General features: G+C 46.3%; 65 non-coding genes across 65 annotated transcripts; 43 read left to right on the forward strand and 22 right to left on the reverse strand.

Annotated features, from left to right (window-relative positions):
• Nucleotides 1-254: 254 nt before the first annotated feature.
• Nucleotides 255-326, forward strand: Trnac-gca. Its single transcript has one exon. It is a non-coding gene; the product is annotated as a tRNA-Cys (tRNA).
• Nucleotides 327-614: 288 nt separating this feature from the next.
• Nucleotides 615-686, reverse strand: Trnaa-cgc. Its single transcript has one exon. It is a non-coding gene; the product is annotated as a tRNA-Ala (tRNA).
• Nucleotides 687-804: 118 nt separating this feature from the next.
• Nucleotides 805-876, forward strand: Trnaw-cca. The gene has a single exon. It is a non-coding gene; the product is annotated as a tRNA-Trp (tRNA).
• Nucleotides 877-1,195: 319 nt separating this feature from the next.
• Trnac-gca lies at nucleotides 1,196-1,267 on the forward strand. The gene has a single exon. It is a non-coding gene; the product is annotated as a tRNA-Cys (tRNA).
• A 277-nt stretch (nucleotides 1,268-1,544) lies between these two features.
• Trnaa-cgc lies at nucleotides 1,545-1,616 on the reverse strand. Its single transcript has one exon. It is a non-coding gene; the product is annotated as a tRNA-Ala (tRNA).
• A 118-nt stretch (nucleotides 1,617-1,734) lies between these two features.
• On the forward strand, nucleotides 1,735-1,806 carry Trnaw-cca. Its single transcript has one exon. It is a non-coding gene; the product is annotated as a tRNA-Trp (tRNA).
• Nucleotides 1,807-2,125: 319 nt separating this feature from the next.
• Trnac-gca lies at nucleotides 2,126-2,197 on the forward strand. Its single transcript has one exon. It is a non-coding gene; the product is annotated as a tRNA-Cys (tRNA).
• A 277-nt stretch (nucleotides 2,198-2,474) lies between these two features.
• Nucleotides 2,475-2,546, reverse strand: Trnaa-cgc. The gene has a single exon. It is a non-coding gene; the product is annotated as a tRNA-Ala (tRNA).
• A 118-nt stretch (nucleotides 2,547-2,664) lies between these two features.
• Trnaw-cca lies at nucleotides 2,665-2,736 on the forward strand. The gene has a single exon. It is a non-coding gene; the product is annotated as a tRNA-Trp (tRNA).
• Nucleotides 2,737-3,055: 319 nt separating this feature from the next.
• Trnac-gca lies at nucleotides 3,056-3,127 on the forward strand. Its single transcript has one exon. It is a non-coding gene; the product is annotated as a tRNA-Cys (tRNA).
• Nucleotides 3,128-3,404: 277 nt separating this feature from the next.
• On the reverse strand, nucleotides 3,405-3,476 carry Trnaa-cgc. Its single transcript has one exon. It is a non-coding gene; the product is annotated as a tRNA-Ala (tRNA).
• Nucleotides 3,477-3,594: 118 nt separating this feature from the next.
• On the forward strand, nucleotides 3,595-3,666 carry Trnaw-cca. The gene has a single exon. It is a non-coding gene; the product is annotated as a tRNA-Trp (tRNA).
• Nucleotides 3,667-3,985: 319 nt separating this feature from the next.
• Trnac-gca lies at nucleotides 3,986-4,057 on the forward strand. Its single transcript has one exon. It is a non-coding gene; the product is annotated as a tRNA-Cys (tRNA).
• Nucleotides 4,058-4,333: 276 nt separating this feature from the next.
• Nucleotides 4,334-4,405, reverse strand: Trnaa-cgc. Its single transcript has one exon. It is a non-coding gene; the product is annotated as a tRNA-Ala (tRNA).
• A 118-nt stretch (nucleotides 4,406-4,523) lies between these two features.
• Nucleotides 4,524-4,595, forward strand: Trnaw-cca. Its single transcript has one exon. It is a non-coding gene; the product is annotated as a tRNA-Trp (tRNA).
• A 319-nt stretch (nucleotides 4,596-4,914) lies between these two features.
• Nucleotides 4,915-4,986, forward strand: Trnac-gca. Its single transcript has one exon. It is a non-coding gene; the product is annotated as a tRNA-Cys (tRNA).
• A 286-nt stretch (nucleotides 4,987-5,272) lies between these two features.
• Nucleotides 5,273-5,344, reverse strand: Trnaa-cgc. Its single transcript has one exon. It is a non-coding gene; the product is annotated as a tRNA-Ala (tRNA).
• A 118-nt stretch (nucleotides 5,345-5,462) lies between these two features.
• On the forward strand, nucleotides 5,463-5,534 carry Trnaw-cca. Its single transcript has one exon. It is a non-coding gene; the product is annotated as a tRNA-Trp (tRNA).
• Nucleotides 5,535-5,852: 318 nt separating this feature from the next.
• Trnac-gca lies at nucleotides 5,853-5,924 on the forward strand. The gene has a single exon. It is a non-coding gene; the product is annotated as a tRNA-Cys (tRNA).
• A 276-nt stretch (nucleotides 5,925-6,200) lies between these two features.
• On the reverse strand, nucleotides 6,201-6,272 carry Trnaa-cgc. The gene has a single exon. It is a non-coding gene; the product is annotated as a tRNA-Ala (tRNA).
• A 118-nt stretch (nucleotides 6,273-6,390) lies between these two features.
• On the forward strand, nucleotides 6,391-6,462 carry Trnaw-cca. Its single transcript has one exon. It is a non-coding gene; the product is annotated as a tRNA-Trp (tRNA).
• A 319-nt stretch (nucleotides 6,463-6,781) lies between these two features.
• Trnac-gca lies at nucleotides 6,782-6,853 on the forward strand. The gene has a single exon. It is a non-coding gene; the product is annotated as a tRNA-Cys (tRNA).
• Nucleotides 6,854-7,129: 276 nt separating this feature from the next.
• Nucleotides 7,130-7,201, reverse strand: Trnaa-cgc. Its single transcript has one exon. It is a non-coding gene; the product is annotated as a tRNA-Ala (tRNA).
• Nucleotides 7,202-7,319: 118 nt separating this feature from the next.
• On the forward strand, nucleotides 7,320-7,391 carry Trnaw-cca. The gene has a single exon. It is a non-coding gene; the product is annotated as a tRNA-Trp (tRNA).
• Nucleotides 7,392-7,710: 319 nt separating this feature from the next.
• Trnac-gca lies at nucleotides 7,711-7,782 on the forward strand. Its single transcript has one exon. It is a non-coding gene; the product is annotated as a tRNA-Cys (tRNA).
• A 276-nt stretch (nucleotides 7,783-8,058) lies between these two features.
• On the reverse strand, nucleotides 8,059-8,130 carry Trnaa-cgc. The gene has a single exon. It is a non-coding gene; the product is annotated as a tRNA-Ala (tRNA).
• Nucleotides 8,131-8,248: 118 nt separating this feature from the next.
• Trnaw-cca lies at nucleotides 8,249-8,320 on the forward strand. The gene has a single exon. It is a non-coding gene; the product is annotated as a tRNA-Trp (tRNA).
• A 319-nt stretch (nucleotides 8,321-8,639) lies between these two features.
• Nucleotides 8,640-8,711, forward strand: Trnac-gca. The gene has a single exon. It is a non-coding gene; the product is annotated as a tRNA-Cys (tRNA).
• A 277-nt stretch (nucleotides 8,712-8,988) lies between these two features.
• On the reverse strand, nucleotides 8,989-9,060 carry Trnaa-cgc. The gene has a single exon. It is a non-coding gene; the product is annotated as a tRNA-Ala (tRNA).
• Nucleotides 9,061-9,178: 118 nt separating this feature from the next.
• Nucleotides 9,179-9,250, forward strand: Trnaw-cca. The gene has a single exon. It is a non-coding gene; the product is annotated as a tRNA-Trp (tRNA).
• Nucleotides 9,251-9,569: 319 nt separating this feature from the next.
• Trnac-gca lies at nucleotides 9,570-9,641 on the forward strand. Its single transcript has one exon. It is a non-coding gene; the product is annotated as a tRNA-Cys (tRNA).
• Nucleotides 9,642-9,917: 276 nt separating this feature from the next.
• Trnaa-cgc lies at nucleotides 9,918-9,989 on the reverse strand. The gene has a single exon. It is a non-coding gene; the product is annotated as a tRNA-Ala (tRNA).
• Nucleotides 9,990-10,107: 118 nt separating this feature from the next.
• On the forward strand, nucleotides 10,108-10,179 carry Trnaw-cca. Its single transcript has one exon. It is a non-coding gene; the product is annotated as a tRNA-Trp (tRNA).
• Nucleotides 10,180-10,498: 319 nt separating this feature from the next.
• Trnac-gca lies at nucleotides 10,499-10,570 on the forward strand. The gene has a single exon. It is a non-coding gene; the product is annotated as a tRNA-Cys (tRNA).
• Nucleotides 10,571-10,846: 276 nt separating this feature from the next.
• Trnaa-cgc lies at nucleotides 10,847-10,918 on the reverse strand. Its single transcript has one exon. It is a non-coding gene; the product is annotated as a tRNA-Ala (tRNA).
• A 118-nt stretch (nucleotides 10,919-11,036) lies between these two features.
• On the forward strand, nucleotides 11,037-11,108 carry Trnaw-cca. The gene has a single exon. It is a non-coding gene; the product is annotated as a tRNA-Trp (tRNA).
• A 319-nt stretch (nucleotides 11,109-11,427) lies between these two features.
• Nucleotides 11,428-11,499, forward strand: Trnac-gca. Its single transcript has one exon. It is a non-coding gene; the product is annotated as a tRNA-Cys (tRNA).
• A 281-nt stretch (nucleotides 11,500-11,780) lies between these two features.
• On the reverse strand, nucleotides 11,781-11,852 carry Trnaa-cgc. The gene has a single exon. It is a non-coding gene; the product is annotated as a tRNA-Ala (tRNA).
• Nucleotides 11,853-11,970: 118 nt separating this feature from the next.
• Nucleotides 11,971-12,042, forward strand: Trnaw-cca. Its single transcript has one exon. It is a non-coding gene; the product is annotated as a tRNA-Trp (tRNA).
• A 319-nt stretch (nucleotides 12,043-12,361) lies between these two features.
• Nucleotides 12,362-12,433, forward strand: Trnac-gca. The gene has a single exon. It is a non-coding gene; the product is annotated as a tRNA-Cys (tRNA).
• A 276-nt stretch (nucleotides 12,434-12,709) lies between these two features.
• On the reverse strand, nucleotides 12,710-12,781 carry Trnaa-cgc. The gene has a single exon. It is a non-coding gene; the product is annotated as a tRNA-Ala (tRNA).
• A 118-nt stretch (nucleotides 12,782-12,899) lies between these two features.
• Trnaw-cca lies at nucleotides 12,900-12,971 on the forward strand. The gene has a single exon. It is a non-coding gene; the product is annotated as a tRNA-Trp (tRNA).
• A 319-nt stretch (nucleotides 12,972-13,290) lies between these two features.
• On the forward strand, nucleotides 13,291-13,362 carry Trnac-gca. Its single transcript has one exon. It is a non-coding gene; the product is annotated as a tRNA-Cys (tRNA).
• A 282-nt stretch (nucleotides 13,363-13,644) lies between these two features.
• Trnaa-cgc lies at nucleotides 13,645-13,716 on the reverse strand. The gene has a single exon. It is a non-coding gene; the product is annotated as a tRNA-Ala (tRNA).
• A 118-nt stretch (nucleotides 13,717-13,834) lies between these two features.
• On the forward strand, nucleotides 13,835-13,906 carry Trnaw-cca. Its single transcript has one exon. It is a non-coding gene; the product is annotated as a tRNA-Trp (tRNA).
• A 319-nt stretch (nucleotides 13,907-14,225) lies between these two features.
• Trnac-gca lies at nucleotides 14,226-14,297 on the forward strand. Its single transcript has one exon. It is a non-coding gene; the product is annotated as a tRNA-Cys (tRNA).
• Nucleotides 14,298-14,573: 276 nt separating this feature from the next.
• Nucleotides 14,574-14,645, reverse strand: Trnaa-cgc. The gene has a single exon. It is a non-coding gene; the product is annotated as a tRNA-Ala (tRNA).
• Nucleotides 14,646-14,763: 118 nt separating this feature from the next.
• Trnaw-cca lies at nucleotides 14,764-14,835 on the forward strand. The gene has a single exon. It is a non-coding gene; the product is annotated as a tRNA-Trp (tRNA).
• A 319-nt stretch (nucleotides 14,836-15,154) lies between these two features.
• Trnac-gca lies at nucleotides 15,155-15,226 on the forward strand. Its single transcript has one exon. It is a non-coding gene; the product is annotated as a tRNA-Cys (tRNA).
• A 276-nt stretch (nucleotides 15,227-15,502) lies between these two features.
• Trnaa-cgc lies at nucleotides 15,503-15,574 on the reverse strand. Its single transcript has one exon. It is a non-coding gene; the product is annotated as a tRNA-Ala (tRNA).
• Nucleotides 15,575-15,692: 118 nt separating this feature from the next.
• On the forward strand, nucleotides 15,693-15,764 carry Trnaw-cca. Its single transcript has one exon. It is a non-coding gene; the product is annotated as a tRNA-Trp (tRNA).
• A 319-nt stretch (nucleotides 15,765-16,083) lies between these two features.
• On the forward strand, nucleotides 16,084-16,155 carry Trnac-gca. The gene has a single exon. It is a non-coding gene; the product is annotated as a tRNA-Cys (tRNA).
• A 276-nt stretch (nucleotides 16,156-16,431) lies between these two features.
• On the reverse strand, nucleotides 16,432-16,503 carry Trnaa-cgc. Its single transcript has one exon. It is a non-coding gene; the product is annotated as a tRNA-Ala (tRNA).
• Nucleotides 16,504-16,621: 118 nt separating this feature from the next.
• Trnaw-cca lies at nucleotides 16,622-16,693 on the forward strand. The gene has a single exon. It is a non-coding gene; the product is annotated as a tRNA-Trp (tRNA).
• A 319-nt stretch (nucleotides 16,694-17,012) lies between these two features.
• Trnac-gca lies at nucleotides 17,013-17,084 on the forward strand. Its single transcript has one exon. It is a non-coding gene; the product is annotated as a tRNA-Cys (tRNA).
• Nucleotides 17,085-17,366: 282 nt separating this feature from the next.
• Trnaa-cgc lies at nucleotides 17,367-17,438 on the reverse strand. Its single transcript has one exon. It is a non-coding gene; the product is annotated as a tRNA-Ala (tRNA).
• A 118-nt stretch (nucleotides 17,439-17,556) lies between these two features.
• On the forward strand, nucleotides 17,557-17,628 carry Trnaw-cca. Its single transcript has one exon. It is a non-coding gene; the product is annotated as a tRNA-Trp (tRNA).
• A 319-nt stretch (nucleotides 17,629-17,947) lies between these two features.
• On the forward strand, nucleotides 17,948-18,019 carry Trnac-gca. The gene has a single exon. It is a non-coding gene; the product is annotated as a tRNA-Cys (tRNA).
• Nucleotides 18,020-18,295: 276 nt separating this feature from the next.
• Trnaa-cgc lies at nucleotides 18,296-18,367 on the reverse strand. The gene has a single exon. It is a non-coding gene; the product is annotated as a tRNA-Ala (tRNA).
• Nucleotides 18,368-18,485: 118 nt separating this feature from the next.
• Nucleotides 18,486-18,557, forward strand: Trnaw-cca. The gene has a single exon. It is a non-coding gene; the product is annotated as a tRNA-Trp (tRNA).
• Nucleotides 18,558-18,876: 319 nt separating this feature from the next.
• Nucleotides 18,877-18,948, forward strand: Trnac-gca. The gene has a single exon. It is a non-coding gene; the product is annotated as a tRNA-Cys (tRNA).
• A 276-nt stretch (nucleotides 18,949-19,224) lies between these two features.
• Trnaa-cgc lies at nucleotides 19,225-19,296 on the reverse strand. Its single transcript has one exon. It is a non-coding gene; the product is annotated as a tRNA-Ala (tRNA).
• A 118-nt stretch (nucleotides 19,297-19,414) lies between these two features.
• On the forward strand, nucleotides 19,415-19,486 carry Trnaw-cca. Its single transcript has one exon. It is a non-coding gene; the product is annotated as a tRNA-Trp (tRNA).
• A 319-nt stretch (nucleotides 19,487-19,805) lies between these two features.
• Nucleotides 19,806-19,877, forward strand: Trnac-gca. The gene has a single exon. It is a non-coding gene; the product is annotated as a tRNA-Cys (tRNA).
• Nucleotides 19,878-20,169: 292 nt separating this feature from the next.
• Nucleotides 20,170-20,241, reverse strand: Trnaa-cgc. The gene has a single exon. It is a non-coding gene; the product is annotated as a tRNA-Ala (tRNA).
• Between the last annotated feature and the right edge of the window lie 58 nt (nucleotides 20,242-20,299).

Consider the following 20,299-nt stretch of genomic DNA (forward strand, 5'->3'; position numbering starts at 1 on the left):
ACGGAGAACGGACGAACAGAACTTGCTTGAAAAAAAGCTACTAGTGCAATTTTCGCGTTCTGACATTAAGGTGAAGGCGCCGACTCGCACTTTCTCCAGGCGCGAAGTGTCTAGTATTTTTGATATTTATATCGTTTAACGCTAATATATAACTGAGAGATAATGATTACGCAATATTTTGCTCGATTAGACGTCTTTAGCCAGGCAGAGTATAATATTTTTCCTTAAGTTATGGGAACGGAAAGATCGTGAAAGGGGGTATAGCTCAGTCGTAGAGCATTCGACTGCAGATCGAGAGGTCCCCGGTTCAATCCCGGGTGCCCCCTTCATTTTTCAGTATCTCGAAAAAACAAATGACGATTGTCGCGGTGAGTTGCAAATACATGTTTGAGATGCACCCTGAACGCCATACCGAAGGCTTTGGAGCAACATTTCAATGGGGGGGGGGGGGGGGGGGGATCGCAGCCCAGGGTCTTGCAGGTCATCGTCCTCCCGCCATGAGGTCGAACTGTACGAAATCCACTTGCTTGGGGGAAGAATCTTGTACACTGAATTTTGTAGAATATGGTGATAGGCAAAAGTTTTCATGTACTGCTGCACGGAGAAACAAAAATTGGAGGAGCTGGGATTTGAACCCAGGACTTTCTGCATGCGAAGCAGACACTCTACCACTGAGTTACACCCCCGCCAGAGCAAGTACATCTGGGACGAGTGTCTCGTGGATCCTACTGTCATTATTTCTTAGGTTTGAACGGTACAGTAAGTGTTCGAGGAACCTATTCACGACAAGACCAAAGCAGCGTCGACTCCGTGGCGCAACGGTAGCGCGTCTGACTCCAGATCAGAAGGTTGCGTGTTCAAATCACGTCGGGGTCACAATGAAATTTTCGTTTACGAAAGCCATAGGCGAGTATGTCAGTTTAATCAGATACCAAACGATTACGGAGAACGGACGAACAGAACTTGCTTGAAAAAAAGCTACTAGTGCAATTTTCGCGTTCTGACATTAAGGTGAAGGCGCCGACTCGCACTTTCTCCAGGCGCGAAGTGTCTAGTATTTTTGATATTTATATCGTTTAACGCTAATATATAACTGAGAGATAATGATTACGCAATATTTTGCTCGATTAGACGTCTTTAGCCAGGCAGAGTATAATATTTTTCCTTAAGTTATGGGAACGGAAAGATCGTGAAAGGGGGTATAGCTCAGTCGTAGAGCATTCGACTGCAGATCGAGAGGTCCCCGGTTCAATCCCGGGTGCCCCCTTCATTTTTCAGTATCTCGAAAAAACAAATGACGATTGTCGCGGTGAGTTGCAAATACATGTTTGAGATGCACCCTGAACGCCATACCGAAGGCTTTGGAGCAACATTTCAATGGGGGGGGGATCGCAGCCCAGGGTCTTGCAGGTCATCGTCCTCCCGCCATGAGGTCGAACTGTACGAAATCCACTTGCTTGGGGGAAGAATCTTGTACACTGAATTTTGTAGAATATGGTGATAGGCAAAAGTTTTCATGTACTGCTGCACGGAGAAACAAAAATTGGAGGAGCTGGGATTTGAACCCAGGACTTTCTGCATGCGAAGCAGACACTCTACCACTGAGTTACACCCCCGCCAGAGCAAGTACATCTGGGACGAGTGTCTCGTGGATCCTACTGTCATTATTTCTTAGGTTTGAACGGTACAGTAAGTGTTCGAGGAACCTATTCACGACAAGACCAAAGCAGCGTCGACTCCGTGGCGCAACGGTAGCGCGTCTGACTCCAGATCAGAAGGTTGCGTGTTCAAATCACGTCGGGGTCACAATGAAATTTTCGTTTACGAAAGCCATAGGCGAGTATGTCAGTTTAATCAGATACCAAACGATTACGGAGAACGGACGAACAGAACTTGCTTGAAAAAAAGCTACTAGTGCAATTTTCGCGTTCTGACATTAAGGTGAAGGCGCCGACTCGCACTTTCTCCAGGCGCGAAGTGTCTAGTATTTTTGATATTTATATCGTTTAACGCTAATATATAACTGAGAGATAATGATTACGCAATATTTTGCTCGATTAGACGTCTTTAGCCAGGCAGAGTATAATATTTTTCCTTAAGTTATGGGAACGGAAAGATCGTGAAAGGGGGTATAGCTCAGTCGTAGAGCATTCGACTGCAGATCGAGAGGTCCCCGGTTCAATCCCGGGTGCCCCCTTCATTTTTCAGTATCTCGAAAAAACAAATGACGATTGTCGCGGTGAGTTGCAAATACATGTTTGAGATGCACCCTGAACGCCATACCGAAGGCTTTGGAGCAACATTTCAATGGGGGGGGGATCGCAGCCCAGGGTCTTGCAGGTCATCGTCCTCCCGCCATGAGGTCGAACTGTACGAAATCCACTTGCTTGGGGGAAGAATCTTGTACACTGAATTTTGTAGAATATGGTGATAGGCAAAAGTTTTCATGTACTGCTGCACGGAGAAACAAAAATTGGAGGAGCTGGGATTTGAACCCAGGACTTTCTGCATGCGAAGCAGACACTCTACCACTGAGTTACACCCCCGCCAGAGCAAGTACATCTGGGACGAGTGTCTCGTGGATCCTACTGTCATTATTTCTTAGGTTTGAACGGTACAGTAAGTGTTCGAGGAACCTATTCACGACAAGACCAAAGCAGCGTCGACTCCGTGGCGCAACGGTAGCGCGTCTGACTCCAGATCAGAAGGTTGCGTGTTCAAATCACGTCGGGGTCACAATGAAATTTTCGTTTACGAAAGCCATAGGCGAGTATGTCAGTTTAATCAGATACCAAACGATTACGGAGAACGGACGAACAGAACTTGCTTGAAAAAAAGCTACTAGTGCAATTTTCGCGTTCTGACATTAAGGTGAAGGCGCCGACTCGCACTTTCTCCAGGCGCGAAGTGTCTAGTATTTTTGATATTTATATCGTTTAACGCTAATATATAACTGAGAGATAATGATTACGCAATATTTTGCTCGATTAGACGTCTTTAGCCAGGCAGAGTATAATATTTTTCCTTAAGTTATGGGAACGGAAAGATCGTGAAAGGGGGTATAGCTCAGTCGTAGAGCATTCGACTGCAGATCGAGAGGTCCCCGGTTCAATCCCGGGTGCCCCCTTCATTTTTCAGTATCTCGAAAAAACAAATGACGATTGTCGCGGTGAGTTGCAAATACATGTTTGAGATGCACCCTGAACGCCATACCGAAGGCTTTGGAGCAACATTTCAATGGGGGGGGGATCGCAGCCCAGGGTCTTGCAGGTCATCGTCCTCCCGCCATGAGGTCGAACTGTACGAAATCCACTTGCTTGGGGGAAGAATCTTGTACACTGAATTTTGTAGAATATGGTGATAGGCAAAAGTTTTCATGTACTGCTGCACGGAGAAACAAAAATTGGAGGAGCTGGGATTTGAACCCAGGACTTTCTGCATGCGAAGCAGACACTCTACCACTGAGTTACACCCCCGCCAGAGCAAGTACATCTGGGACGAGTGTCTCGTGGATCCTACTGTCATTATTTCTTAGGTTTGAACGGTACAGTAAGTGTTCGAGGAACCTATTCACGACAAGACCAAAGCAGCGTCGACTCCGTGGCGCAACGGTAGCGCGTCTGACTCCAGATCAGAAGGTTGCGTGTTCAAATCACGTCGGGGTCACAATGAAATTTTCGTTTACGAAAGCCATAGGCGAGTATGTCAGTTTAATCAGATACCAAACGATTACGGAGAACGGACGAACAGAACTTGCTTGAAAAAAAGCTACTAGTGCAATTTTCGCGTTCTGACATTAAGGTGAAGGCGCCGACTCGCACTTTCTCCAGGCGCGAAGTGTCTAGTATTTTTGATATTTATATCGTTTAACGCTAATATATAACTGAGAGATAATGATTACGCAATATTTTGCTCGATTAGACGTCTTTAGCCAGGCAGAGTATAATATTTTTCCTTAAGTTATGGGAACGGAAAGATCGTGAAAGGGGGTATAGCTCAGTCGTAGAGCATTCGACTGCAGATCGAGAGGTCCCCGGTTCAATCCCGGGTGCCCCCTTCATTTTTCAGTATCTCGAAAAAACAAATGACGATTGTCGCGGTGAGTTGCAAATACATGTTTGAGATGCACCCTGAACGCCATACCGAAGGCTTTGGAGCAACATTTCAATGGGGGGGGATCGCAGCCCAGGGTCTTGCAGGTCATCGTCCTCCCGCCATGAGGTCGAACTGTACGAAATCCACTTGCTTGGGGGAAGAATCTTGTACACTGAATTTTGTAGAATATGGTGATAGGCAAAAGTTTTCATGTACTGCTGCACGGAGAAACAAAAATTGGAGGAGCTGGGATTTGAACCCAGGACTTTCTGCATGCGAAGCAGACACTCTACCACTGAGTTACACCCCCGCCAGAGCAAGTACATCTGGGACGAGTGTCTCGTGGATCCTACTGTCATTATTTCTTAGGTTTGAACGGTACAGTAAGTGTTCGAGGAACCTATTCACGACAAGACCAAAGCAGCGTCGACTCCGTGGCGCAACGGTAGCGCGTCTGACTCCAGATCAGAAGGTTGCGTGTTCAAATCACGTCGGGGTCACAATGAAATTTTCGTTTACGAAAGCCATAGGCGAGTATGTCAGTTTAATCAGATACCAAACGATTACGGAGAACGGACGAACAGAACTTGCTTGAAAAAAAGCTACTAGTGCAATTTTCGCGTTCTGACATTAAGGTGAAGGCGCCGACTCGCACTTTCTCCAGGCGCGAAGTGTCTAGTATTTTTGATATTTATATCGTTTAACGCTAATATATAACTGAGAGATAATGATTACGCAATATTTTGCTCGATTAGACGTCTTTAGCCAGGCAGAGTATAATATTTTTCCTTAAGTTATGGGAACGGAAAGATCGTGAAAGGGGGTATAGCTCAGTCGTAGAGCATTCGACTGCAGATCGAGAGGTCCCCGGTTCAATCCCGGGTGCCCCCTTCATTTTTCAGTATCTCGAAAAAACAAATGACGATTGTCGCGGTGAGTTGCAAATACATGTTTGAGATGCACCCTGAACGCCATACCGAAGGCTTTGGAGCAACATTTCAATGGGGGGGGGGGGGGGGGGATCGCAGCCCAGGGTCTTGCAGGTCATCGTCCTCCCGCCATGAGGTCGAACTGTACGAAATCCACTTGCTTGGGGGAAGAATCTTGTACACTGAATTTTGTAGAATATGGTGATAGGCAAAAGTTTTCATGTACTGCTGCACGGAGAAACAAAAATTGGAGGAGCTGGGATTTGAACCCAGGACTTTCTGCATGCGAAGCAGACACTCTACCACTGAGTTACACCCCCGCCAGAGCAAGTACATCTGGGACGAGTGTCTCGTGGATCCTACTGTCATTATTTCTTAGGTTTGAACGGTACAGTAAGTGTTCGAGGAACCTATTCACGACAAGACCAAAGCAGCGTCGACTCCGTGGCGCAACGGTAGCGCGTCTGACTCCAGATCAGAAGGTTGCGTGTTCAAATCACGTCGGGGTCACAATGAAATTTTCGTTTACGAAAGCCATAGGCGAGTATGTCAGTTTAATCAGATCCAAACGATTACGGAGAACGGACGAACAGAACTTGCTTGAAAAAAAGCTACTAGTGCAATTTTCGCGTTCTGACATTAAGGTGAAGGCGCCGACTCGCACTTTCTCCAGGCGCGAAGTGTCTAGTATTTTTGATATTTATATCGTTTAACGCTAATATATAACTGAGAGATAATGATTACGCAATATTTTGCTCGATTAGACGTCTTTAGCCAGGCAGAGTATAATATTTTTCCTTAAGTTATGGGAACGGAAAGATCGTGAAAGGGGGTATAGCTCAGTCGTAGAGCATTCGACTGCAGATCGAGAGGTCCCCGGTTCAATCCCGGGTGCCCCCTTCATTTTTCAGTATCTCGAAAAAACAAATGACGATTGTCGCGGTGAGTTGCAAATACATGTTTGAGATGCACCCTGAACGCCATACCGAAGGCTTTGGAGCAACATTTCAATGGGGGGGGATCGCAGCCCAGGGTCTTGCAGGTCATCGTCCTCCCGCCATGAGGTCGAACTGTACGAAATCCACTTGCTTGGGGGAAGAATCTTGTACACTGAATTTTGTAGAATATGGTGATAGGCAAAAGTTTTCATGTACTGCTGCACGGAGAAACAAAAATTGGAGGAGCTGGGATTTGAACCCAGGACTTTCTGCATGCGAAGCAGACACTCTACCACTGAGTTACACCCCCGCCAGAGCAAGTACATCTGGGACGAGTGTCTCGTGGATCCTACTGTCATTATTTCTTAGGTTTGAACGGTACAGTAAGTGTTCGAGGAACCTATTCACGACAAGACCAAAGCAGCGTCGACTCCGTGGCGCAACGGTAGCGCGTCTGACTCCAGATCAGAAGGTTGCGTGTTCAAATCACGTCGGGGTCACAATGAAATTTTCGTTTACGAAAGCCATAGGCGAGTATGTCAGTTTAATCAGATACCAAACGATTACGGAGAACGGACGAACAGAACTTGCTTGAAAAAAAGCTACTAGTGCAATTTTCGCGTTCTGACATTAAGGTGAAGGCGCCGACTCGCACTTTCTCCAGGCGCGAAGTGTCTAGTATTTTTGATATTTATATCGTTTAACGCTAATATATAACTGAGAGATAATGATTACGCAATATTTTGCTCGATTAGACGTCTTTAGCCAGGCAGAGTATAATATTTTTCCTTAAGTTATGGGAACGGAAAGATCGTGAAAGGGGGTATAGCTCAGTCGTAGAGCATTCGACTGCAGATCGAGAGGTCCCCGGTTCAATCCCGGGTGCCCCCTTCATTTTTCAGTATCTCGAAAAAACAAATGACGATTGTCGCGGTGAGTTGCAAATACATGTTTGAGATGCACCCTGAACGCCATACCGAAGGCTTTGGAGCAACATTTCAATGGGGGGGGATCGCAGCCCAGGGTCTTGCAGGTCATCGTCCTCCCGCCATGAGGTCGAACTGTACGAAATCCACTTGCTTGGGGGAAGAATCTTGTACACTGAATTTTGTAGAATATGGTGATAGGCAAAAGTTTTCATGTACTGCTGCACGGAGAAACAAAAATTGGAGGAGCTGGGATTTGAACCCAGGACTTTCTGCATGCGAAGCAGACACTCTACCACTGAGTTACACCCCCGCCAGAGCAAGTACATCTGGGACGAGTGTCTCGTGGATCCTACTGTCATTATTTCTTAGGTTTGAACGGTACAGTAAGTGTTCGAGGAACCTATTCACGACAAGACCAAAGCAGCGTCGACTCCGTGGCGCAACGGTAGCGCGTCTGACTCCAGATCAGAAGGTTGCGTGTTCAAATCACGTCGGGGTCACAATGAAATTTTCGTTTACGAAAGCCATAGGCGAGTATGTCAGTTTAATCAGATACCAAACGATTACGGAGAACGGACGAACAGAACTTGCTTGAAAAAAAGCTACTAGTGCAATTTTCGCGTTCTGACATTAAGGTGAAGGCGCCGACTCGCACTTTCTCCAGGCGCGAAGTGTCTAGTATTTTTGATATTTATATCGTTTAACGCTAATATATAACTGAGAGATAATGATTACGCAATATTTTGCTCGATTAGACGTCTTTAGCCAGGCAGAGTATAATATTTTTCCTTAAGTTATGGGAACGGAAAGATCGTGAAAGGGGGTATAGCTCAGTCGTAGAGCATTCGACTGCAGATCGAGAGGTCCCCGGTTCAATCCCGGGTGCCCCCTTCATTTTTCAGTATCTCGAAAAAACAAATGACGATTGTCGCGGTGAGTTGCAAATACATGTTTGAGATGCACCCTGAACGCCATACCGAAGGCTTTGGAGCAACATTTCAATGGGGGGGGATCGCAGCCCAGGGTCTTGCAGGTCATCGTCCTCCCGCCATGAGGTCGAACTGTACGAAATCCACTTGCTTGGGGGAAGAATCTTGTACACTGAATTTTGTAGAATATGGTGATAGGCAAAAGTTTTCATGTACTGCTGCACGGAGAAACAAAAATTGGAGGAGCTGGGATTTGAACCCAGGACTTTCTGCATGCGAAGCAGACACTCTACCACTGAGTTACACCCCCGCCAGAGCAAGTACATCTGGGACGAGTGTCTCGTGGATCCTACTGTCATTATTTCTTAGGTTTGAACGGTACAGTAAGTGTTCGAGGAACCTATTCACGACAAGACCAAAGCAGCGTCGACTCCGTGGCGCAACGGTAGCGCGTCTGACTCCAGATCAGAAGGTTGCGTGTTCAAATCACGTCGGGGTCACAATGAAATTTTCGTTTACGAAAGCCATAGGCGAGTATGTCAGTTTAATCAGATACCAAACGATTACGGAGAACGGACGAACAGAACTTGCTTGAAAAAAAGCTACTAGTGCAATTTTCGCGTTCTGACATTAAGGTGAAGGCGCCGACTCGCACTTTCTCCAGGCGCGAAGTGTCTAGTATTTTTGATATTTATATCGTTTAACGCTAATATATAACTGAGAGATAATGATTACGCAATATTTTGCTCGATTAGACGTCTTTAGCCAGGCAGAGTATAATATTTTTCCTTAAGTTATGGGAACGGAAAGATCGTGAAAGGGGGTATAGCTCAGTCGTAGAGCATTCGACTGCAGATCGAGAGGTCCCCGGTTCAATCCCGGGTGCCCCCTTCATTTTTCAGTATCTCGAAAAAACAAATGACGATTGTCGCGGTGAGTTGCAAATACATGTTTGAGATGCACCCTGAACGCCATACCGAAGGCTTTGGAGCAACATTTCAATGGGGGGGGGATCGCAGCCCAGGGTCTTGCAGGTCATCGTCCTCCCGCCATGAGGTCGAACTGTACGAAATCCACTTGCTTGGGGGAAGAATCTTGTACACTGAATTTTGTAGAATATGGTGATAGGCAAAAGTTTTCATGTACTGCTGCACGGAGAAACAAAAATTGGAGGAGCTGGGATTTGAACCCAGGACTTTCTGCATGCGAAGCAGACACTCTACCACTGAGTTACACCCCCGCCAGAGCAAGTACATCTGGGACGAGTGTCTCGTGGATCCTACTGTCATTATTTCTTAGGTTTGAACGGTACAGTAAGTGTTCGAGGAACCTATTCACGACAAGACCAAAGCAGCGTCGACTCCGTGGCGCAACGGTAGCGCGTCTGACTCCAGATCAGAAGGTTGCGTGTTCAAATCACGTCGGGGTCACAATGAAATTTTCGTTTACGAAAGCCATAGGCGAGTATGTCAGTTTAATCAGATACCAAACGATTACGGAGAACGGACGAACAGAACTTGCTTGAAAAAAAGCTACTAGTGCAATTTTCGCGTTCTGACATTAAGGTGAAGGCGCCGACTCGCACTTTCTCCAGGCGCGAAGTGTCTAGTATTTTTGATATTTATATCGTTTAACGCTAATATATAACTGAGAGATAATGATTACGCAATATTTTGCTCGATTAGACGTCTTTAGCCAGGCAGAGTATAATATTTTTCCTTAAGTTATGGGAACGGAAAGATCGTGAAAGGGGGTATAGCTCAGTCGTAGAGCATTCGACTGCAGATCGAGAGGTCCCCGGTTCAATCCCGGGTGCCCCCTTCATTTTTCAGTATCTCGAAAAAACAAATGACGATTGTCGCGGTGAGTTGCAAATACATGTTTGAGATGCACCCTGAACGCCATACCGAAGGCTTTGGAGCAACATTTCAATGGGGGGGGATCGCAGCCCAGGGTCTTGCAGGTCATCGTCCTCCCGCCATGAGGTCGAACTGTACGAAATCCACTTGCTTGGGGGAAGAATCTTGTACACTGAATTTTGTAGAATATGGTGATAGGCAAAAGTTTTCATGTACTGCTGCACGGAGAAACAAAAATTGGAGGAGCTGGGATTTGAACCCAGGACTTTCTGCATGCGAAGCAGACACTCTACCACTGAGTTACACCCCCGCCAGAGCAAGTACATCTGGGACGAGTGTCTCGTGGATCCTACTGTCATTATTTCTTAGGTTTGAACGGTACAGTAAGTGTTCGAGGAACCTATTCACGACAAGACCAAAGCAGCGTCGACTCCGTGGCGCAACGGTAGCGCGTCTGACTCCAGATCAGAAGGTTGCGTGTTCAAATCACGTCGGGGTCACAATGAAATTTTCGTTTACGAAAGCCATAGGCGAGTATGTCAGTTTAATCAGATACCAAACGATTACGGAGAACGGACGAACAGAACTTGCTTGAAAAAAAGCTACTAGTGCAATTTTCGCGTTCTGACATTAAGGTGAAGGCGCCGACTCGCACTTTCTCCAGGCGCGAAGTGTCTAGTATTTTTGATATTTATATCGTTTAACGCTAATATATAACTGAGAGATAATGATTACGCAATATTTTGCTCGATTAGACGTCTTTAGCCAGGCAGAGTATAATATTTTTCCTTAAGTTATGGGAACGGAAAGATCGTGAAAGGGGGTATAGCTCAGTCGTAGAGCATTCGACTGCAGATCGAGAGGTCCCCGGTTCAATCCCGGGTGCCCCCTTCATTTTTCAGTATCTCGAAAAAACAAATGACGATTGTCGCGGTGAGTTGCAAATACATGTTTGAGATGCACCCTGAACGCCATACCGAAGGCTTTGGAGCAACATTTCAATGGGGGGGGATCGCAGCCCAGGGTCTTGCAGGTCATCGTCCTCCCGCCATGAGGTCGAACTGTACGAAATCCACTTGCTTGGGGGAAGAATCTTGTACACTGAATTTTGTAGAATATGGTGATAGGCAAAAGTTTTCATGTACTGCTGCACGGAGAAACAAAAATTGGAGGAGCTGGGATTTGAACCCAGGACTTTCTGCATGCGAAGCAGACACTCTACCACTGAGTTACACCCCCGCCAGAGCAAGTACATCTGGGACGAGTGTCTCGTGGATCCTACTGTCATTATTTCTTAGGTTTGAACGGTACAGTAAGTGTTCGAGGAACCTATTCACGACAAGACCAAAGCAGCGTCGACTCCGTGGCGCAACGGTAGCGCGTCTGACTCCAGATCAGAAGGTTGCGTGTTCAAATCACGTCGGGGTCACAATGAAATTTTCGTTTACGAAAGCCATAGGCGAGTATGTCAGTTTAATCAGATACCAAACGATTACGGAGAACGGACGAACAGAACTTGCTTGAAAAAAAGCTACTAGTGCAATTTTCGCGTTCTGACATTAAGGTGAAGGCGCCGACTCGCACTTTCTCCAGGCGCGAAGTGTCTAGTATTTTTGATATTTATATCGTTTAACGCTAATATATAACTGAGAGATAATGATTACGCAATATTTTGCTCGATTAGACGTCTTTAGCCAGGCAGAGTATAATATTTTTCCTTAAGTTATGGGAACGGAAAGATCGTGAAAGGGGGTATAGCTCAGTCGTAGAGCATTCGACTGCAGATCGAGAGGTCCCCGGTTCAATCCCGGGTGCCCCCTTCATTTTTCAGTATCTCGAAAAAACAAATGACGATTGTCGCGGTGAGTTGCAAATACATGTTTGAGATGCACCCTGAACGCCATACCGAAGGCTTTGGAGCAACATTTCAATGGGGGGGGGGGGGATCGCAGCCCAGGGTCTTGCAGGTCATCGTCCTCCCGCCATGAGGTCGAACTGTACGAAATCCACTTGCTTGGGGGAAGAATCTTGTACACTGAATTTTGTAGAATATGGTGATAGGCAAAAGTTTTCATGTACTGCTGCACGGAGAAACAAAAATTGGAGGAGCTGGGATTTGAACCCAGGACTTTCTGCATGCGAAGCAGACACTCTACCACTGAGTTACACCCCCGCCAGAGCAAGTACATCTGGGACGAGTGTCTCGTGGATCCTACTGTCATTATTTCTTAGGTTTGAACGGTACAGTAAGTGTTCGAGGAACCTATTCACGACAAGACCAAAGCAGCGTCGACTCCGTGGCGCAACGGTAGCGCGTCTGACTCCAGATCAGAAGGTTGCGTGTTCAAATCACGTCGGGGTCACAATGAAATTTTCGTTTACGAAAGCCATAGGCGAGTATGTCAGTTTAATCAGATACCAAACGATTACGGAGAACGGACGAACAGAACTTGCTTGAAAAAAAGCTACTAGTGCAATTTTCGCGTTCTGACATTAAGGTGAAGGCGCCGACTCGCACTTTCTCCAGGCGCGAAGTGTCTAGTATTTTTGATATTTATATCGTTTAACGCTAATATATAACTGAGAGATAATGATTACGCAATATTTTGCTCGATTAGACGTCTTTAGCCAGGCAGAGTATAATATTTTTCCTTAAGTTATGGGAACGGAAAGATCGTGAAAGGGGGTATAGCTCAGTCGTAGAGCATTCGACTGCAGATCGAGAGGTCCCCGGTTCAATCCCGGGTGCCCCCTTCATTTTTCAGTATCTCGAAAAAACAAATGACGATTGTCGCGGTGAGTTGCAAATACATGTTTGAGATGCACCCTGAACGCCATACCGAAGGCTTTGGAGCAACATTTCAATGGGGGGGGATCGCAGCCCAGGGTCTTGCAGGTCATCGTCCTCCCGCCATGAGGTCGAACTGTACGAAATCCACTTGCTTGGGGGAAGAATCTTGTACACTGAATTTTGTAGAATATGGTGATAGGCAAAAGTTTTCATGTACTGCTGCACGGAGAAACAAAAATTGGAGGAGCTGGGATTTGAACCCAGGACTTTCTGCATGCGAAGCAGACACTCTACCACTGAGTTACACCCCCGCCAGAGCAAGTACATCTGGGACGAGTGTCTCGTGGATCCTACTGTCATTATTTCTTAGGTTTGAACGGTACAGTAAGTGTTCGAGGAACCTATTCACGACAAGACCAAAGCAGCGTCGACTCCGTGGCGCAACGGTAGCGCGTCTGACTCCAGATCAGAAGGTTGCGTGTTCAAATCACGTCGGGGTCACAATGAAATTTTCGTTTACGAAAGCCATAGGCGAGTATGTCAGTTTAATCAGATACCAAACGATTACGGAGAACGGACGAACAGAACTTGCTTGAAAAAAAGCTACTAGTGCAATTTTCGCGTTCTGACATTAAGGTGAAGGCGCCGACTCGCACTTTCTCCAGGCGCGAAGTGTCTAGTATTTTTGATATTTATATCGTTTAACGCTAATATATAACTGAGAGATAATGATTACGCAATATTTTGCTCGATTAGACGTCTTTAGCCAGGCAGAGTATAATATTTTTCCTTAAGTTATGGGAACGGAAAGATCGTGAAAGGGGGTATAGCTCAGTCGTAGAGCATTCGACTGCAGATCGAGAGGTCCCCGGTTCAATCCCGGGTGCCCCCTTCATTTTTCAGTATCTCGAAAAAACAAATGACGATTGTCGCGGTGAGTTGCAAATACATGTTTGAGATGCACCCTGAACGCCATACCGAAGGCTTTGGAGCAACATTTCAATGGGGGGGGGGGGGGATCGCAGCCCAGGGTCTTGCAGGTCATCGTCCTCCCGCCATGAGGTCGAACTGTACGAAATCCACTTGCTTGGGGGAAGAATCTTGTACACTGAATTTTGTAGAATATGGTGATAGGCAAAAGTTTTCATGTACTGCTGCACGGAGAAACAAAAATTGGAGGAGCTGGGATTTGAACCCAGGACTTTCTGCATGCGAAGCAGACACTCTACCACTGAGTTACACCCCCGCCAGAGCAAGTACATCTGGGACGAGTGTCTCGTGGATCCTACTGTCATTATTTCTTAGGTTTGAACGGTACAGTAAGTGTTCGAGGAACCTATTCACGACAAGACCAAAGCAGCGTCGACTCCGTGGCGCAACGGTAGCGCGTCTGACTCCAGATCAGAAGGTTGCGTGTTCAAATCACGTCGGGGTCACAATGAAATTTTCGTTTACGAAAGCCATAGGCGAGTATGTCAGTTTAATCAGATACCAAACGATTACGGAGAACGGACGAACAGAACTTGCTTGAAAAAAAGCTACTAGTGCAATTTTCGCGTTCTGACATTAAGGTGAAGGCGCCGACTCGCACTTTCTCCAGGCGCGAAGTGTCTAGTATTTTTGATATTTATATCGTTTAACGCTAATATATAACTGAGAGATAATGATTACGCAATATTTTGCTCGATTAGACGTCTTTAGCCAGGCAGAGTATAATATTTTTCCTTAAGTTATGGGAACGGAAAGATCGTGAAAGGGGGTATAGCTCAGTCGTAGAGCATTCGACTGCAGATCGAGAGGTCCCCGGTTCAATCCCGGGTGCCCCCTTCATTTTTCAGTATCTCGAAAAAACAAATGACGATTGTCGCGGTGAGTTGCAAATACATGTTTGAGATGCACCCTGAACGCCATACCGAAGGCTTTGGAGCAACATTTCAATGGGGGGGGATCGCAGCCCAGGGTCTTGCAGGTCATCGTCCTCCCGCCATGAGGTCGAACTGTACGAAATCCACTTGCTTGGGGGAAGAATCTTGTACACTGAATTTTGTAGAATATGGTGATAGGCAAAAGTTTTCATGTACTGCTGCACGGAGAAACAAAAATTGGAGGAGCTGGGATTTGAACCCAGGACTTTCTGCATGCGAAGCAGACACTCTACCACTGAGTTACACCCCCGCCAGAGCAAGTACATCTGGGACGAGTGTCTCGTGGATCCTACTGTCATTATTTCTTAGGTTTGAACGGTACAGTAAGTGTTCGAGGAACCTATTCACGACAAGACCAAAGCAGCGTCGACTCCGTGGCGCAACGGTAGCGCGTCTGACTCCAGATCAGAAGGTTGCGTGTTCAAATCACGTCGGGGTCATAATGAAATTTTCGTTTACGAAAGCCATAGGCGAGTATGTCAGTTTAATCAGATACCAAACGATTACGGAGAACGGACGAACAGAACTTGCTTGAAAAAAAGCTACTAGTGCAATTTTCGCGTTCTGACATTAAGGTGAAGGCGCCGACTCGCACTTTCTCCAGGCGCGAAGTGTCTAGTATTTTTGATATTTATATCGTTTAACGCTAATATATAACTGAGAGATAATGATTACGCAATATTTTGCTCGATTAGACGTCTTTAGCCAGGCAGAGTATAATATTTTTCCTTAAGTTATGGGAACGGAAAGATCGTGAAAGGGGGTATAGCTCAGTCGTAGAGCATTCGACTGCAGATCGAGAGGTCCCCGGTTCAATCCCGGGTGCCCCCTTCATTTTTCAGTATCTCGAAAAAACAAATGACGATTGTCGCGGTGAGTTGCAAATACATGTTTGAGATGCACCCTGAACGCCATACCGAAGGCTTTGGAGCAACATTTCAATGGGGGGGGATCGCAGCCCAGGGTCTTGCAGGTCATCGTCCTCCCGCCATGAGGTCGAACTGTACGAAATCCACTTGCTTGGGGGAAGAATCTTGTACACTGAATTTTGTAGAATATGGTGATAGGCAAAAGTTTTCATGTACTGCTGCACGGAGAAACAAAAATTGGAGGAGCTGGGATTTGAACCCAGGACTTTCTGCATGCGAAGCAGACACTCTACCACTGAGTTACACCCCCGCCAGAGCAAGTACATCTGGGACGAGTGTCTCGTGGATCCTACTGTCATTATTTCTTAGGTTTGAACGGTACAGTAAGTGTTCGAGGAACCTATTCACGACAAGACCAAAGCAGCGTCGACTCCGTGGCGCAACGGTAGCGCGTCTGACTCCAGATCAGAAGGTTGCGTGTTCAAATCACGTCGGGGTCACAATGAAATTTTCGTTTACGAAAGCCATAGGCGAGTATGTCAGTTTAATCAGATACCAAACGATTACGGAGAACGGACGAACAGAACTTGCTTGAAAAAAAGCTACTAGTGCAATTTTCGCGTTCTGACATTAAGGTGAAGGCGCCGACTCGCACTTTCTCCAGGCGCGAAGTGTCTAGTATTTTTGATATTTATATCGTTTAACGCTAATATATAACTGAGAGATAATGATTACGCAATATTTTGCTCGATTAGACGTCTTTAGCCAGGCAGAGTATAATATTTTTCCTTAAGTTATGGGAACGGAAAGATCGTGAAAGGGGGTATAGCTCAGTCGTAGAGCATTCGACTGCAGATCGAGAGGTCCCCGGTTCAATCCCGGGTGCCCCCTTCATTTTTCAGTATCTCGAAAAAACAAATGACGATTGTCGCGGTGAGTTGCAAATACATGTTTGAGATGCACCCTGAACGCCATACCGAAGGCTTTGGAGCAACATTTCAATGGGGGGGGATCGCAGCCCAGGGTCTTGCAGGTCATCGTCCTCCCGCCATGAGGTCGAACTGTACGAAATCCACTTGCTTGGGGGAAGAATCTTGTACACTGAATTTTGTAGAATATGGTGATAGGCAAAAGTTTTCATGTACTGCTGCACGGAGAAACAAAAATTGGAGGAGCTGGGATTTGAACCCAGGACTTTCTGCATGCGAAGCAGACACTCTACCACTGAGTTACACCCCCGCCAGAGCAAGTACATCTGGGACGAGTGTCTCGTGGATCCTACTGTCATTATTTCTTAGGTTTGAACGGTACAGTAAGTGTTCGAGGAACCTATTCACGACAAGACCAAAGCAGCGTCGACTCCGTGGCGCAACGGTAGCGCGTCTGACTCCAGATCAGAAGGTTGCGTGTTCAAATCACGTCGGGGTCACAATGAAATTTTCGTTTACGAAAGCCATAGGCGAGTATGTCAGTTTAATCAGATACCAAACGATTACGGAGAACGGACGAACAGAACTTGCTTGAAAAAAAGCTACTAGTGCAATTTTCGCGTTCTGACATTAAGGTGAAGGCGCCGACTCGCACTTTCTCCAGGCGCGAAGTGTCTAGTATTTTTGATATTTATATCGTTTAACGCTAATATATAACTGAGAGATAATGATTACGCAATATTTTGCTCGATTAGACGTCTTTAGCCAGGCAGAGTATAATATTTTTCCTTAAGTTATGGGAACGGAAAGATCGTGAAAGGGGGTATAGCTCAGTCGTAGAGCATTCGACTGCAGATCGAGAGGTCCCCGGTTCAATCCCGGGTGCCCCCTTCATTTTTCAGTATCTCGAAAAAACAAATGACGATTGTCGCGGTGAGTTGCAAATACATGTTTGAGATGCACCCTGAACGCCATACCGAAGGCTTTGGAGCAACATTTCAATGGGGGGGGGGGGGGATCGCAGCCCAGGGTCTTGCAGGTCATCGTCCTCCCGCCATGAGGTCGAACTGTACGAAATCCACTTGCTTGGGGGAAGAATCTTGTACACTGAATTTTGTAGAATATGGTGATAGGCAAAAGTTTTCATGTACTGCTGCACGGAGAAACAAAAATTGGAGGAGCTGGGATTTGAACCCAGGACTTTCTGCATGCGAAGCAGACACTCTACCACTGAGTTACACCCCCGCCAGAGCAAGTACATCTGGGACGAGTGTCTCGTGGATCCTACTGTCATTATTTCTTAGGTTTGAACGGTACAGTAAGTGTTCGAGGAACCTATTCACGACAAGACCAAAGCAGCGTCGACTCCGTGGCGCAACGGTAGCGCGTCTGACTCCAGATCAGAAGGTTGCGTGTTCAAATCACGTCGGGGTCACAATGAAATTTTCGTTTACGAAAGCCATAGGCGAGTATGTCAGTTTAATCAGATACCAAACGATTACGGAGAACGGACGAACAGAACTTGCTTGAAAAAAAGCTACTAGTGCAATTTTCGCGTTCTGACATTAAGGTGAAGGCGCCGACTCGCACTTTCTCCAGGCGCGAAGTGTCTAGTATTTTTGATATTTATATCGTTTAACGCTAATATATAACTGAGAGATAATGATTACGCAATATTTTGCTCGATTAGACGTCTTTAGCCAGGCAGAGTATAATATTTTTCCTTAAGTTATGGGAACGGAAAGATCGTGAAAGGGGGTATAGCTCAGTCGTAGAGCATTCGACTGCAGATCGAGAGGTCCCCGGTTCAATCCCGGGTGCCCCCTTCATTTTTCAGTATCTCGAAAAAACAAATGACGATTGTCGCGGTGAGTTGCAAATACATGTTTGAGATGCACCCTGAACGCCATACCGAAGGCTTTGGAGCAACATTTCAATGGGGGGGGATCGCAGCCCAGGGTCTTGCAGGTCATCGTCCTCCCGCCATGAGGTCGAACTGTACGAAATCCACTTGCTTGGGGGAAGAATCTTGTACACTGAATTTTGTAGAATATGGTGATAGGCAAAAGTTTTCATGTACTGCTGCACGGAGAAACAAAAATTGGAGGAGCTGGGATTTGAACCCAGGACTTTCTGCATGCGAAGCAGACACTCTACCACTGAGTTACACCCCCGCCAGAGCAAGTACATCTGGGACGAGTGTCTCGTGGATCCTACTGTCATTATTTCTTAGGTTTGAACGGTACAGTAAGTGTTCGAGGAACCTATTCACGACAAGACCAAAGCAGCGTCGACTCCGTGGCGCAACGGTAGCGCGTCTGACTCCAGATCAGAAGGTTGCGTGTTCAAATCACGTCGGGGTCACAATGAAATTTTCGTTTACGAAAGCCATAGGCGAGTATGTCAGTTTAATCAGATACCAAACGATTACGGAGAACGGACGAACAGAACTTGCTTGAAAAAAAGCTACTAGTGCAATTTTCGCGTTCTGACATTAAGGTGAAGGCGCCGACTCGCACTTTCTCCAGGCGCGAAGTGTCTAGTATTTTTGATATTTATATCGTTTAACGCTAATATATAACTGAGAGATAATGATTACGCAATATTTTGCTCGATTAGACGTCTTTAGCCAGGCAGAGTATAATATTTTTCCTTAAGTTATGGGAACGGAAAGATCGTGAAAGGGGGTATAGCTCAGTCGTAGAGCATTCGACTGCAGATCGAGAGGTCCCCGGTTCAATCCCGGGTGCCCCCTTCATTTTTCAGTATCTCGAAAAAACAAATGACGATTGTCGCGGTGAGTTGCAAATACATGTTTGAGATGCACCCTGAACGCCATACCGAAGGCTTTGGAGCAACATTTCAATGGGGGGGGATCGCAGCCCAGGGTCTTGCAGGTCATCGTCCTCCCGCCATGAGGTCGAACTGTACGAAATCCACTTGCTTGGGGGAAGAATCTTGTACACTGAATTTTGTAGAATATGGTGATAGGCAAAAGTTTTCATGTACTGCTGCACGGAGAAACAAAAATTGGAGGAGCTGGGATTTGAACCCAGGACTTTCTGCATGCGAAGCAGACACTCTACCACTGAGTTACACCCCCGCCAGAGCAAGTACATCTGGGACGAGTGTCTCGTGGATCCTACTGTCATTATTTCTTAGGTTTGAACGGTACAGTAAGTGTTCGAGGAACCTATTCACGACAAGACCAAAGCAGCGTCGACTCCGTGGCGCAACGGTAGCGCGTCTGACTCCAGATCAGAAGGTTGCGTGTTCAAATCACGTCGGGGTCACAATGAAATTTTCGTTTACGAAAGCCATAGGCGAGTATGTCAGTTTAATCAGATACCAAACGATTACGGAGAACGGACGAACAGAACTTGCTTGAAAAAAAGCTACTAGTGCAATTTTCGCGTTCTGACATTAAGGTGAAGGCGCCGACTCGCACTTTCTCCAGGCGCGAAGTGTCTAGTATTTTTGATATTTATATCGTTTAACGCTAATATATAACTGAGAGATAATGATTACGCAATATTTTGCTCGATTAGACGTCTTTAGCCAGGCAGAGTATAATATTTTTCCTTAAGTTATGGGAACGGAAAGATCGTGAAAGGGGGTATAGCTCAGTCGTAGAGCATTCGACTGCAGATCGAGAGGTCCCTGGTTCAATCCCGGGTGCCCCCTTCATTTTTCAGTATCTCGAAAAAACAAATGACGATTGTCGCGGTGAGTTGCAAATACATGTTTGAGATGCACCCTGAACGCCATACCGAAGGCTTTGGAGCAACATTTCAATGGGGGGGGGGGGGGGGGGGGGGGGATCGCAGCCCAGGGTCTTGCAGGTCATCGTCCTCCCGCCATGAGGTCGAACTGTACGAAATCCACTTGCTTGGGGGAAGAATCTTGTACACTGAATTTTGTAGAATATGGTGATAGGCAAAAGTTTTCATGTACTGCTGCACGGAGAAACAAAAATTGGAGGAGCTGGGATTTGAACCCAGGACTTTCTGCATGCGAAGCAGACACTCTACCACTGAGTTACACCCCCGCCAGAGCAAGTACATCTGGGACGAGTGTCTCGTGGATCCTACTGTCATTATTTCTTA

Source organism: Schistocerca piceifrons, chromosome 3 (assembly GCF_021461385.2).
Source record: "Schistocerca piceifrons isolate TAMUIC-IGC-003096 chromosome 3, iqSchPice1.1, whole genome shotgun sequence".
NCBI classification, from domain to species: domain Eukaryota; kingdom Metazoa; phylum Arthropoda; class Insecta; order Orthoptera; family Acrididae; genus Schistocerca; species Schistocerca piceifrons.